The 14,842-nt window shown below is 36.2% G+C and overlaps 1 protein-coding gene and 1 long non-coding RNA gene across 6 annotated transcripts in view; one reads left to right on the forward strand and one right to left on the reverse strand.

Annotated features, from left to right (window-relative positions):
• BIRC6 (baculoviral IAP repeat containing 6) overlaps positions 1-14,842 on the forward strand; it is a 173,270-nt gene that overhangs the window by 126,523 nt on the left and 31,905 nt on the right. The gene's annotated exons all lie outside the window — the stretch shown is intronic.
• LOC146439450 (uncharacterized) lies at positions 4,298-7,073 on the reverse strand. Its single transcript, XR_014850801.1, has 2 exons — positions 6,159-7,073; positions 4,298-5,053 (listed from the first exon to the last, which is right to left on the reverse strand). It is a non-coding gene; the product is annotated as an uncharacterized LOC146439450 (long non-coding RNA).

The following is a 14,842-nucleotide window of genomic DNA, read 5'->3' on the forward strand; positions in this document are numbered from 1 at the left end:
ATAAAACAAAGGGGGAGGGGAAGGTTTTGATAAAGAAATATGTGCAATGAAGCTGCTGGCATGCTGTTTCCTTTCATTGCACAGTAGACTGGTAACACTGTGGTAATATAAGACAGTAAGTATTCTGGTATTGATGTGAATTTTGTATTTTGTTTACACATGTTCAGTTAGCTACAGGTCTGGTACATCCAGCTGGCAAAGCTCTTCTGGCAGTTTGGCTTGTGTCACAGTTGTAAATCTATCTAGGTTTTTTGTTGCCTTAAGTTTATTTTGGCATTCTGCTTAATTTGCCCAAAACATACATGGATTAGATTGTTATCTATATAGTTCTAGATAAAAGGAATATTGATCAGAGGAATGCTCACATAGCATTTAATCTTTTAGAAACCTCACCTTGAACCAGATCAGTACAAACCAGATTGCTCTGATATGTTCTGCAGTGTCATTTGCATCAAAGTGAGGTGATTGTGAAGTCCTTGAAAATTGTGAACTGACCACTGTAATTAATTTCTATAATTGCTTTTTTCTTGTAGAGGAGGAAGGTTTATCTGTCCTTGAAGGACTTTCCTTAGTATGCAAGATAGCTTTCGTCACAAGGGACAATATCTGCTGTAATCCTTACCATTTCTTGATCATGTTTTTTGTGTTTGTTTCATGTCTTGTTATGGCATTACTGTGGTTTTTATTATCTGTCATTCTATAAATGCAGAAAGTTTATCTTTCAGGGTTTTTTATTATACCTGTGTTTATTCCTAAGGACTAACTCATATTTACTTATGTAAAATTGATGTAGTTTTTAACTTTTGTATCATGGAACATCTCGTATGTATTCATTACATGTATATATGCACTTTTCACACCAAAAGCTGTCATGTAAAACCGTTTCACTATTGTCTTGTATACGGCACATTTAGTTTCAAAGAATTACTGCTGTAGGAAGTCTTTCAAATATGTGAACTCTTTTTGAACAAGATGCACAGCAGTAAAATTTGCATTGTACAACAGATTTCCAGCAAATGTGTGACCATACATGACGATATTGAAGGTCTAGATTTTGCTGATACAAGAGTTATTTGACTGTTAGGTTTATGGAGACTAATGCGAGCTAGTATTTACAAGTGAGAGAGAAGAAAGCAGTATTTATAATAGTTTTTGTAGCTAACAAGGTTTATAGACACAAAGCAGTGGAAAGGAGGAATCATGAAACAGAAGGTAAATCAAGTGACTTTTAGGACAGGGACTGTCTATTTTTTAATAGACTTGGGCAGTAAGAAGCTGAGTGAAGTTGGGATTTATCAATACCAAAATATTAGGTAGTGTCTCCATGGTAAAAAATACACTTGTACTGGTTTGTCCTTAAACTAGTATCTAGCACACCCTGAGATGACTTAATCTTGTTTAAAGCCAAATATCAAGAGAGGTTTGATATCCTCTAGCTTTTTTCCTTGGAAAACAGTCCTCATAGCAAGTTGCAGAATTCTGCTTGAATTCTCCTTGTTTCAATTTCCAGGCTTAAAGGGAGCAGGTGATACTGTAATTTTAGCTGGGGTTTTCTGGCACTGCTCCTTTCTTAGCCACCTTTCCTTCTTTGGTGGACATAGACGTTGTGTGATGTGATCAGCATAGCTTGTAGTGTTACATGATCTTAGTCTTCCCTGGGCTTGACTGCTGAGAAGAGATGATGCATTTCTGTGGGTGGGCTTTGCTAAAAGGATTGTCTTTACTGGCCAGCATGTTCCACGAGAGTCCAGAATTTGTTTCCAATACACCTTTCATGGTTTACCAAGTACTGCTATATCATGGACTTGTGGATTCAGTAATGTTGTGCTGCTTTATCCTGCTGCCAAATACCTCATTATGAACTTTATTTAGTAAGTACTGTGGGCAAATCTGTTAAATGTGAATGTGCTGAATTCTTTTTCTGCCACTTTTGATGTAGCTTTGTTAGTTGAGTCCATTAAAGTCATGCTGTTCAGGCATTAGACCATGAACTACACTAGTTGGTCTGCTGAAGATGCAGTCTTTTCTAGCAATCGTTCTCAAGGCATTTTATGGTGCTGTTTTACTTTCCGCCAAGTAGTCCAGTCTGACTGAACTGAGTGTGTTGAGCACTCTGAGGCAGGTACACTGAGCTCTTTATTCATCCGTCACTGAAGGTGTGACGGTAATGCTGCAGTGTAAATATTGAATCATCAACAACTCTGCTTTTCCCTAGACTATTGCCTTTTTGCTGTTTATAATACGAGGTAGTTGCTGTTAACATATTTTTTGTCGTAAAATTCCTAAGCATATATTGGATTAAACATGTAAGTACTAAAACTGTTTATTAGAGCTCATTTAACTAAAGTTAGACTTAGGTCCACATGAGTATAGCCCACAGGAATTACCTGTTAAGAGAGAATGTTAGACTGCTGATTTAAAACAAAATATAACTTGAATGCTGATGCAATCTAATGATAATGTTACCCTGTGACTTCCCTCAAAGGGTCAAAGCCTTTGCTATAAATGAAATTAGAAGAACAGGGGCAGTTTAGATAGACAGTGTATAATTACTGAACTGAAAAATTCTCCTAGTCTTCATTAACGTTAATGAGCTCATTCATTGATAATAGAATCATGCTGATCCTTTGCCACATTTGGTTATAATTTTGGGATTGCTTTTTATCTGTTTTCCTGTTGAAGAGCTTACAAAAAATAGGTGCAGTATTTCACTGTAATGCTGATGTACTAGTTGATTCACGATTTCGAGAAGAGAGCTATGCGCGGAAATGATATGAAATAAAACTGTTTATTTATTTCACAGAATTGACAAGTTCTAAATAACTTCAGGATTAAAATAAACAGCAGTAATTTCTACCCAAATTTCAATTTTCAGGTTCTTGTAATCTTTCATTTTTAAGACTCATCTCAAATATCCTTTTTTTATGAGATTAAATGCAATAATATCCATATGTAAATATAAGAAGTACACTGAAAAAATTACTAATGGTAATATCTGTTCTGTAGTCTTAAATAAACATTAGTAACCTGCGTAATTCCTCTAAAATGTAGCTTAGTTTTACAGAATGCTTTGGTGCTTCATATACTGAAAATAAGCATACATTTAATAGAGACTTGCTGAAGACTGTGGTTAGTGAATAAACTTTCTTGTCTGCATTTGCCTCCTTACAGTGCAGCCCCAGCTCTGTTTATCATTTCTTCTAGCTGAGCCAGTATTGACTCAGAGTTGCAAAACCAGAATATACCATCTTCCACCTCATTTGTCCATAAATCAGTGTTACAGTGTATTTCTGCAACTGACTGAAATATCGTTGCCAAATTCATTCTGTTCTAGATTCCTGACCTTATTGTATGCATGTACTTGTTTCAAAGTGACTTCCAAAGGCTAACTGGTTTAGCAGTTAGAAAATTCTATTCAGTAATAAGCTATCACCTATATAAGGGATATATTTCTTTGCATGTCATTTTATGGAGGGACTGGATGTAGTTTTGTAGCCTAAAAGAAATTAGGCTAAATTTCAGAAATGCAGCTGCTCTGTTGCTCCTCTGTGGCACATGTAATAGTAAGAAAAGTCTTTACTAAAACCAGTTTCTTTTTACTTTTTTCATGTTACTTATATAATGAGTTTTTAAATCTAAACTCTCAAAAGTAATTTTCATTATAAGGTACATGTGAGATACATTCATGAATACAAAAACTTCTATGGTCTCAGACTGTCTGCAGCTTTGGATCTAGTTTAAAGGCATACGTAGATTTAATTTGAAACGTGGAAATAGTTTCACTAATTTCAGTAGCCAAATTGTTTGTTCCATGTAGTATGCTTAAGAGTTGCAATTTTGGGCCTCAATCACAGACAGTGCAAAAAGGGCAAATGTCTTCAGGACCTGGTCCAGAAAGGGAGAGTACACTCTTCTGGACAAAGGTTAAACCTGTTTTCCCTGCAACGCTGTGAATCCTTGCATGGTATCTTTTACTTGAAAATAAGTGTCAGGGTGAAAACATGAGAATTGTTTTTGGCTTCTGTTCAACACATTCTAAAAATGATGATATAGAAAATATAATTAAAGATTTTGTCTTTTCATTTAGAGAATGTGTATTAGTGTGTTATTAGAATTAGTAATATTTCTTAAAAGAAGTACTAAAATTATTCTTTATTTTTTCACACCACTTTAAAGGATTTTTATTTTAAAAAGCACATTGTCAGTATAGCATGATGATTTCAAATACAGATTTAGTAAAGGCAAGAAAATCTAACCTTTTTCAGCTTTCCACAAGACTAACAAAAATGCTGCAGAATATAGTCAATAGTTAAAATTTTATTTATAATGTTACAACTTCTAGTATAACAGTGTTCCTGTTTCCACACTTATTATACATTAGTGAAAGTTATAAGCCTAAATTGGGGTGGTCTAAAAAATAAAAACCCCTTTTGTCTGTTTTCTGGTCTCAGCGATGAAGAGACATACTGCACAAAGCCATAGAAAGCATGGGACTTGCTTATAGTTACTTATATATTTAATCAATCTCCTTCTGACTATTTTCAGTTTTTGCCTACATTTCTGTCTTGCATGTTTGCTGGCAATAAAACAGTGCCATCTCTAATCCTGCTATTTGGATTTCATCCGTTGCCAACAAGAAGTTGTGTATGGTCTGCCTTCATTTACGTAATTTAGCACCCTAGCTGGGCTCATAGGTGCTCTTTGCAGTCATTGATGCAGCACCCTTAGCCAGACACTTCACTCTGGAATGTTTCTGGTACTCTTCAGAGAGTGGTGGTTTTTTTGCTTTAAATATAGAAATCATTCTTACCATTGCAGGTCTTTGCACTTTGTGCTGTACAATAGATATTCAAAAATGTCATCAAAGTGTAGTGTAGATGTACACAAAAACAATAACAAATAAATTGAGCACAGTTCCAATGATCCCAAGCAGTGCTAAAATAGATTCTTCTTTTTCCTCTTTCTCCTCTTGCCTTTTTACATCTTCCAGTGTTGTGATGGCAGAGGTCCCCATTTTTCCTGCAAATACCTTCACCAGTATTCTGGCAGCTAGCTAGAAAAAAGAAAGCAAATGGTAAATCTGGCCTGACAAACATGCAAGCTTTGATATTTTTCAAAACAATTCTGTAGTTCATTACATATTTCTTAATGCTGTATTTATTGAGTTGCATTTGTCTTTTGTTTTCTTTTTGTATGAACACATCAGTGTTAAAAATAATTGTTATGTAGGTAGAGATTTGATAGGAGTGAAAAATAGCTTGGTGCTTCAAGCCAGTTAATATGCTTTATTACAAAAGACATTTAAAATTTGGCTTTAGCCAGCTAATTTGTTTCCTTATAAAAGATGAAACTGGTGAAAGCAGGTATATGAGCATTGTCAAATACTCTGAAATGCCTGGGGAGGTTATATGCATTTTCAGCTGAGCTTAAATATTTAACTGCCACACTACAAAAACAGTTAAAAATATTCATGCCTGCTGTTTTCAAACATGGAAAATATGCCTCCTTAATACAGTATCACGGTTGTTTTTCACCAGCGAGCCCCAAGTAGGCAATTGCAAGTGAGATCTTATCCTTTTCCATGTTTAATAGATCAGCTTTTGAACATCCATGCAAGAGTAAACATTTAACAGAAAATGTCTGTCTCTTCAAATATAGAGCATGTTGTATATATGCTGATTATTGCAGTATGCCACAGGACAGTCATACTTTTATAGTAGCAACATTCTGTGCAAGATAAGAATTCAAGTAGACATTTACAGATGCATATATGATACATTTTTTGTTTGCAGAAGTGAGGTTGACAGGTCTTTTCTATTACTTAGCTGCTGTTGTACTCTTAATTTACAGTCAAATATCCTCTAGAAACATATTCCCTGTAAAATTATGTTCATTGGTGACTGAAATGTTGATCTTATATGTAACCTGTTATGCTGGTTTAGCTTTATTGATCAGAAATTTGATGGGGATTTCTACTAGTTCAGATCATACCAATTTACTGAAGATATACAATCGTATTTTATAGTGCAATAGCATCTTTCTCTCCTGGCAAATGTCTTTAGTCATTAGAGATTAAGGTATTTCTGCTGTGAGTCTAATTTATGTCATCAGCTCAGAGCATATCTTATGGAAAGGTTAAAAAAAATTGTATTTCTTACCCTACATTGCATCAGGAATAAAATGTCATCAGACATGCTTCTTACTCGTCGATTCAGTGGCAAGCCAGGCTTTTATCTTCATGAAGGGGCTGCTCTCCTCTCTCAGACAGACAAGATAGGAGCAGGAGCAGTTTCTTGATGAAGTTTATCAGTGAGGATAATAATGTTGCAGAATCTTCCGAATGACTGGTGTTCTTTCTCAGTAATCCACTGAAGCCAGTGTAGTTGAAAAAACAGGAAAGCTCTTTCTCATAATGATCCACACTGTTGACTAATTCTCATTAAAATTGAGGCTTTTTTTTCCTTAGACAATGCAGAGCAACAAAATGCATGCTGTTCTGTTTTGTCTTAAAAAAAAAAATATAAACAGCTCCTGGTTTTATGCAGTAATGCTTAGTTATTTATTAAGACTTCAGAAATCTCCAGCCTTTGATTTACTCTTTGTGGCAGCCGTCTGAAGAGGCTTTCTCACGTTGACATGCTGTAATTCCGAATGCAGCGAACTACGTGCAGTCACACTATGTAATTTTAGTCCAGCCTGAAAAAGGATGAAAAGAGGTCTGCTTTGCTGGCAGTAGTGTGAATGCTGTCACACACCTGCATTCAGACCCTCTGGAAAGAATTCCAAGGTATTCTTCGGAGCATTGCATAACTCAGCCAGGCAAATCTGAAGAGAGGAATGACAGTGGCTTTAGTTGCACACTGTGGTGAGCTGTGACATTGATTAAACATGCACTTGGCACTTGCTGAATAAAGAAGGAGCTACGAGCCACCCTTGCAGACAGTGAGTTGCATAACAATGTGCGATGGCTCTGCTGTTTCATCGTCAGGCTGGGCACATTTTAATCCTGTACCAACGGAGAAAGTGTGTGGTGGAAAGAGGAGCAGAGTTAACTGTACTTCGGGGTTTGCTGAGGAAGTGCTGCATGACAAATGGTGACATTAAGGCATTCAAGCTGAAACAGTGTTTCTGCCTTTTGTCTCTTTATGCTTTGTTTGACAGGCAATTGTTTCTATGGGAAATAAATGCTTTTCCTCTTTTTATTCACCACCCAGAGAATGCAGGTTACCATGTAATTAATGAAAACACTTTAAATTAATCCTGTTCCAATTTCATAGGAAGCATCAATGCAATTTTTTTCCTGCTTAAATCAGAGAGGCATTTTTTTCCTGCCCAACTGGAAAGGAGTGAGAACTCTGCAAAGTCTTTTCCTCCCAGTCTCTTCAGATAAAAAAAAAAGCACCTAATTTTAATAACCTCTGGAAGGAGCTGTATTTCAAATAATTTTCTTCAGTCACTTTGATCTATGAAGCTTCCAGTGCAATGTGTTTTCGTTGGTGTAGCATAGCTTCTTGCTGTGAATGCAACTGTATTATAAATATATTAGGAAACCTGTTTTGTAAAAAATATTTGCAATGTCAAGCAATTCAGAATTCAAATGTACAAAAATACACTTTTTTATATGTATATGAAAAATCAAAATGCAATTAATCAGATTCAGTTCAAACAATGGGAGTGTAACTGGAAACCTTGATCATTTTCTAGAACAACATATTATAGGAATTACACAGCATTGTTTGAAATTCAGTTTTCAATAATCTTTTACAGAGAAAGCAGAAGACAGTAAAATTATTGTTTTTAATTCTTCCATTTTCAACTAAGTTTACATTACATTTTTTCTCATTATTTTTCCAAAGTGTCTAAGTACATTTGTTAGTTTCTTAGTAACAGACAAAACTGCATATTTTGTATGTGTATTATTTTAATGGTAAATACCATGTTTGAAGTCCTGTGAATTGTATGGTACTTGTATGTGATTTGCCCATTTATCCCAAAAGTTATGTTGCCTCAGTGAAATTGTTTGACTCTAGAAGAATTAACTAACTAGGTTAAGTCTCTCCAGCATAGCTTCCTTAAATATATATTCTAATATGTATATATAGTCTTTCCTTTCAAGCTCTTCCCTTGTTCTGAAAACGCTGCTGCATCTTTAGTTGTTCCTGGAATTGTTTTGTGTCTGTGTCTCTTGAATGTATTTCTGCATTCATTTAGATCCATTCCGAGATACAAAGATCAGGGAATTTTCACCTGTGTATTCTGACCATTCCCTTTGCTGAGAGCACCTAGCAATAACAAAATTTTCAAGCCATTCAGCTGTATTAACCCTCACATGTTCAAACCCTTTCCTTTGTGAAAGGGAGAAATTGCCCAACGTGCATATTTTATTTAAAGATTAATGATACATTTGCAGTTCCACTGCAAATAACCAGCTAATTACAATGTACCCACAGAGAGCAGCAAAAAAATCACCACACATTTCTTGGCCTGGATATTGCGGCGGTCGAGGTTTCATAGTGGTCTGCTGTTTTTATAATTGTGATGCAACTGGCACTTCAGTGGCTACAGTGAACCCCAGGAAACAAATCTGTCTGGGCTCCCTTTGCACACAGTTGAGGGGCAGAGATGCCTCCTGGACACTGGGATTCAGAGGCAGTGTTTGCCGTGGTCTTATGGCGTTTCTCCCTCTCATCCTGCCATTGCATTGATATGCTTGTCTGCGTGGACACAACGTGAATGGGTTTGGAAAGCAGACCCAGCCAGAAATAAATCTCTAGCACAACACAGTAACAAGGATGGGGAAGTAGCTGCTTAAGCTGTCAGTGATGGCAAAGAGTTGCTGTTTGGGAAGAAGAAAATAAAGGCTGTCAGACTTAACATTTGTCAGTTATAGGAAACTCAAGGAATTCATCCACGTTGAGTGGAAGCTGGCATTTACAAATAACTTCCTTATAGCTGAAATGCATCTCCAGTGTGAAGAGAAAATTTCATGCAAGATTTCTCACATGAGTGAAGTGAATAATACAGATTGATTTGAAAAGGCCTTGATTTATCCATAATACTTGATGATATTTGGAAAGATGGGAAGATATTTTACATTTTGTGTAAAATCACAATCACATTAGAGTCTGGGAGTACATTTTATAGAAGTCAGTAATAAACCCACCTGTTTTGGAGTGAACGTTACATGGTTATACGGAATTTGGAGTCTGGACACTGGTATTCTAAAACATCCTTAATTTAATTCTGTTACTTCCATCTAGGAAGAGCTTTCAAGCATTTAGTAAGACTTCGGCAACTCCTTAGTAACTGATTTATGTGGTTTTCTGAGAGCAGGACAAATTTGGTTGATTAGAGGTCACTCTGTTCATTACTGCTGAAGTGACTTCTATTGCATGGGAATAGACCTTAGGCAACAGAAATGTATGTCATATATTAAACATATTCGTACTTCAGAGGAAGTTGCCAAGCTATCTTGTAAAAACTCAGTGGTATAAATTCAACGATTTACAGTCTTGATCCTTTGATGATCATTATCTTGCTATATGCTACCACTACAAGTAATGTGGTATACCCAGAGCATCACAATTGCAAAAGGACCAAGTTTTCTTAAGTCTGTGTTTTATTTTTCCTCATACATTTTTATGAATTTATATAATTTTGATTTTTGTGTGCTCTAAAATTATTCCGTATGCTGCATTTTTTCATTAAAACACCATGTTTTGTGTCAGATATAGTCTAGACTTAAAAATCTATTTAGGTTAGAATACTGCAATGAAATCCAAAAGGTCGTGCATAGCATCAGTTGTCCACTAAGACTATTTCTGCTTGTAGTTGTTCTGAATTTTCCCCAAGATGTAGGAAAGTACTTGAAATGAGGTAGCACATGTTTCCTGTAAGGGATGCATTCCAGTTTTCTTCTCCAACAACCTCCACAAACTTCCCTTTATGAGGTCTGACAGTCTTTCAGTTAAATTGCAGAACAATGGAGGAAAGCTGTGTCCCTTGGGAGATGCAACAGTATGCTCAAATTAAGATGAACTGGTTGGCTTAGCATAAGCAAGAAGTGGATAGCCACACACCTTCTTTCTTCTTTAGTTTTATCCTTTTTTTTCTTTTTTTTTCTCTCTCCTGATAACACAGATACTGTTTTCTTTGTGGGAGCTGTTAGCCTGTTTTTTATGATTCAGATTGATGTGTGATGCCCTTGAGTCAGCAATGATAGGCATGGCCAGGTTTCAAAGTATTTTTTTACTCTTCTGGTGAAAAAAGGAAGGACTCAGATCCGTCATCTGAAGCAACACCAGTTATTTTTAGCTTTCTTACTATTCTCTTTCATGGCTCTTTTATGTATTTCAGCTCAGCATTGACTTGATGATTTGGACACTTCAGCTATATGGCTACATCTTGTTTTCCTTCTGACTGAGGAACTTCAGTGTCTTTTGGCTCTTGTCTGGGGGTTTCCCTGATTTTGTAACTTAGTTGTTGACCAAAAATATCCTTGGAAAAACTCAAGATTGTCTCATAACTAACTACAAAAATTTCTCTGGTCAGTTCCAACCTGTCAATTTGGCTTAACAAATATTCTCTTGTTCTAGTCTCTCTCTCCTGCTCTAGAACAGTTCTGTGTTAAGAAGTCAATTCAATGTATGTGAAGTAGTACCAGTTCTTCTGCCACACCCCTTTTAATGCCAGCTTCTCTTGGTAATGGCCAAACTCAATTCCTGTGATCATGGTCAGAACAGACACTTATTTTGTCAAGAAAAGTGGTACATTTGACAGTTGAGTAAAAGTTAAGAAAAAACAGCCTTTGGAAACTGCTGCATGACACGTCACATATTTGTTTAGATAGTATTTAAATCATTGTCTTTATGTACTGAAGCAATTCAGAAGTTGGTGACAGATGAATGTTCCTGAGTAAGAGGTGAGGATTTCAGCCCCAGCTCTGTGTGGTTACCTTATGATACTGAGCAATCTTAATTTTTCACTTCTTTACTTCTATTTAGAAGAATCTCTTGTATGGGTGTTGTACCTTTAGAAAGTGGTTAATAACTTTTAGAACGCTTCAGTTCTGATTCAGTGCTGTTCTCTGCAGCTCAGGAGGTTTTTTTTTAGTCAAAGACAGCAGGGTTTTGGGATTATTTCTTCACATTGGTTTGAGTGTAGACTTTATGCTTCTGTAGGAGTATTAGGGCTTTCAAGTATCAGGTTTTTTAGTTCTCATCTTCATAAATTTTGTTGTGTTAAAAGAGTCCATTAAGTGAACCTTGAGTCCTTACTGGGCAAGCACAGGGAAGCAGAGTAGTGGGAACTGATCATAGTGCAGGAGGGTGTCTCTTAGGGAACTACAATACTACACCACCTTCCTCTTTCTCCAAAGTCCTTAAAGCATCTTACTGTGTGAGAAAAAACACGTCTGTTTGAGTTTTCAGATGACTGATCTTGAAAAACAAACCAAACCTAGATGTTACTGCAGTCCCAGCACCTTTTGCTATGATTCTTTCCTCTGTTTTGTCATGTTTATTTGGAAATAGTTATGGAATAAGAGGATGAAAATATTAGCCCACAAAAGCTCTTATTTCCTATTGCAAAGAATATGAATATATACTTGTATTTTCAAAGCATTTAAAGTAGCAGTCAGTTGCTTACTAGATACTCCTTTTGGATTAGAACTAAAACAGAATTTTTTTAAATGTCAAAACCAATTACCTGTTTGACTGGTTAATAATATAAAATATTTATGAAAGAACAAATTATAAATTTGTACTTTCAACTCTACTGTGTTGCAGAAATTTGTTGTAATTTATAAGGAGTAATTATGTAGTGAAGCATCATGGTATTGAAACCTTTGAAATGGTATTGAAATGGTATTGAAACCCTAGCTGTTACAAGGAATGAAGTAGCTTAGATTTTGTTTGTAATTGGGTACTGGATTGCATGACAGATAAAGCACTTAGTCTTTTCAAGACTGAACCTTGCTACAAAGAGCTAATTGGAGGTATTTTTTTTTCAACAAACTGGTATATAGTAAAGTTCACTGAGAGACTGGAAGTTTGCTTCAGTCTTTATCTTTTTCTGTACTGCACATTGTTTTATATGGCTTTAAACATAAATTCGTGAACTGGAGAATCTTCATTGATTTGTACAGCTGGCGGTACATTTTGCAGCTGCATGTACAGAGCATACCTCAGACTAGCTTGTGACCTCTGGCCCCATTCATTTAATCACAGTGAATTAAAATGCCTGTTAGATTTTCCAGAAGGAAATATTTTCATGGTTAAGATACTCAGGAAATTTCAGGTGAGAAGTAGGAGGCGTAAAAGACGAGATTTCAGTGGGGCTTCTCACATCCCACATTGTTCTTCCTTCTGGTTCTCACCCACGTGTTTTATGTCCTGCTGCTTAAATGATATTTTATTCTGAAATCAAGAGTGGGGTGGGGGTTTTGTCTGCCAGTTTGTTTTTATGAGCCCTAAATAACAGAAATTTTTCCAGCTGATGACTAAGCTTCTGAAGGTGCTTTACAGGACAGTCCTGAAAGCCTAAGTAAACAAGATTTCTTTCTCATCTGAGACCACGATGAATTTCGGGACCTTTGTGGTTGCAGGATAATACGACTGTCTTGAAAGCATTAGCAACATTCTGCTTATGTATCTGTATCTGGCTGCCACGGACCTGTTATTCTTTACTATTCCCCTTTGTATCCACTTAGACATAACTCTTCTGGTCCTAAGCAGAGATGTACTGCTTTGACAGACCTTTATGCCTTGCACTCCACTGTGTAATATGTCTTATGCAAAAGGAAACTAAACTATGGTGTTTACCTTCCTTCCTCCCACAGATGAGTTATCTTTCTTAATAAGCTTTCAAGAGAAGTACAGTTAGATGCTGATCCTTGATACAAGGATGTATAGAAGCTAACAAATCATACATGAGATGCAGCTGATGTTTATTTCATTCCTGAAATTAGTTTCTGTATGTTTACTTTTAATTGTTCACTTGAGAAATAAAAGGTCTGTGTGGTTGTCTTCAAAAGTGTTTGGGTTTGTCTTTGAGTGTTCTGTGAAATTCTCTCTGCCTATAGACTCTCACCATCTTGTGATAGCTGTTGAATTTTGAGAAAACAGTGCAGGCCACTGCCCTGGCTGTTCAAGCCACAAGGCAGTAAAGTTTAGTGTGGAGGGGGCCTATCCTTAGTCTTTCCTGGGCCACTTACCTCATTGCTAAGGCCCACAAGCATTTCATCCAGGACTTCCCTTTATCACTTCATTAATTGGTATTCGTATCCCCGCTCAGAGGACAAGACTGGGAGTATGTAAGTACTAGATTGGTTTCCCCTCTGAGGGTAATTGGTAAAGGCATTCAGCCAGCCCTTTAAAATTGGAGATACCACACTGCATCTTTCAAAATTTCCAGTGTAAATATTATTGGTCCTACCATTTTTTCTTATTTTACTGTAGTCAGACAGTACATCTCAAGTGGTTTCATTTAGACTTGGTAATTACGGTTGGGAATATGAGTGCTGGATGTCTGAAATAGATTGCTCTGCAGTGCCACATGCTACAAACATTCACAGATTTTACTAGAGGCATTAAGATTTAATTGTAAAAATTATGTGTCTCATTACCAACAGACTCAGTCTTTTTTGGAAAGAGAGTATCACTTCATAGGAGAATGTGGCAGTACACTACATGTTCTACAGTTCCATGTTATGTAGCAGAAATGTACTATCTGCTTCTTTCCTCTTTTTTTAACTCTTGTGCCTTCCTGGTAAGATACAGTAACACTAACAGCACACTGTTTTATGGTACACAAGACACCTCTGAAAGAACAGTAAGTAATAAATTTTCAATTTTTTGTCTTTCTCCATAGTAGTGGCTTTCTCAAATAGTTGGAGTACAATTAGATAAGCTGCTAAAAATTTCCTGACTAAAGAAGCTAACAATCCCTTTATGTTCATGTGCAAAGCAGATTGCAAGGGTTTATCCTAGACATTTTTGCTTTGCTTTTCCTAAGAGCAGGCTCACTGTCCTTTTAGGGAAGAGTTTTGTCAGCTGGGGTGTGTAGCTCAATGTGCATTTGGAAAACTTACCGAGTTGAGGGCTGGCGTTCATTTTCAGCAGTTGAAAGTCTTATTTATTTGGTCAAGTGATAGTTTTTCATTTTTGGGCAGTAACAATGTCATTTTTCCTTTATTTCTTTTGTGTTCTTTTTTCCTCTCCTGTTTTTGAAAATCGAATACTGTAAATGTATCTGGCACTTCCTATCTTTTCATGCAGACACTTCCCATTTCCTTTTTTACTATTCTTTGAGGATATTCTTAGTACTTAAAAATCTAAGGAAATAGATCTCTGGTTGAAGGAAGTAGTCTATGGTAAATTATTCCAATGCACTGTATAGTTTTTGTGATGGGATTTGTATTTTTGTGTCCTCTCTAGAGGACATCAAGATAATACAGCTCATTAACAAAAGAATATTGTATGTAATTTTGTATTATTTTTTGTTGTTATGCTGCAACATAATGGGGGATGATCCATTTTATTAAGTGCTGGAGGAATTTGCATGAGGTTGCATGGAAGGTGCAAATTCTCCTATTCCACAAGTCTTAGAGATGATTGTTCCCATCATGTATTAAATTGGTTGCTATATTTACCAAATAGGAGCTATTTGCACTCTTAAGCACTTTGAATATTCACTGAATACAAAGGGTTACCTTTCATTTAACTTGGACTCAAGGAGGCTGTTGGACTTCAATTTTTCTTTTCAGCCTGCAATTTGTGTGTTTACTAAAAGCCCATTTAAACAACAACCTATTATCTGAAAAATACGCTGGAGTCATAAGAGT

This window comes from Lichenostomus cassidix, chromosome 3 (genome assembly GCF_008360975.1).
Source record: "Lichenostomus cassidix isolate B80296 chromosome 3, HeHo_3.0, whole genome shotgun sequence".
Classification (NCBI taxonomy): domain Eukaryota; kingdom Metazoa; phylum Chordata; class Aves; order Passeriformes; family Meliphagidae; genus Lichenostomus; species Lichenostomus cassidix.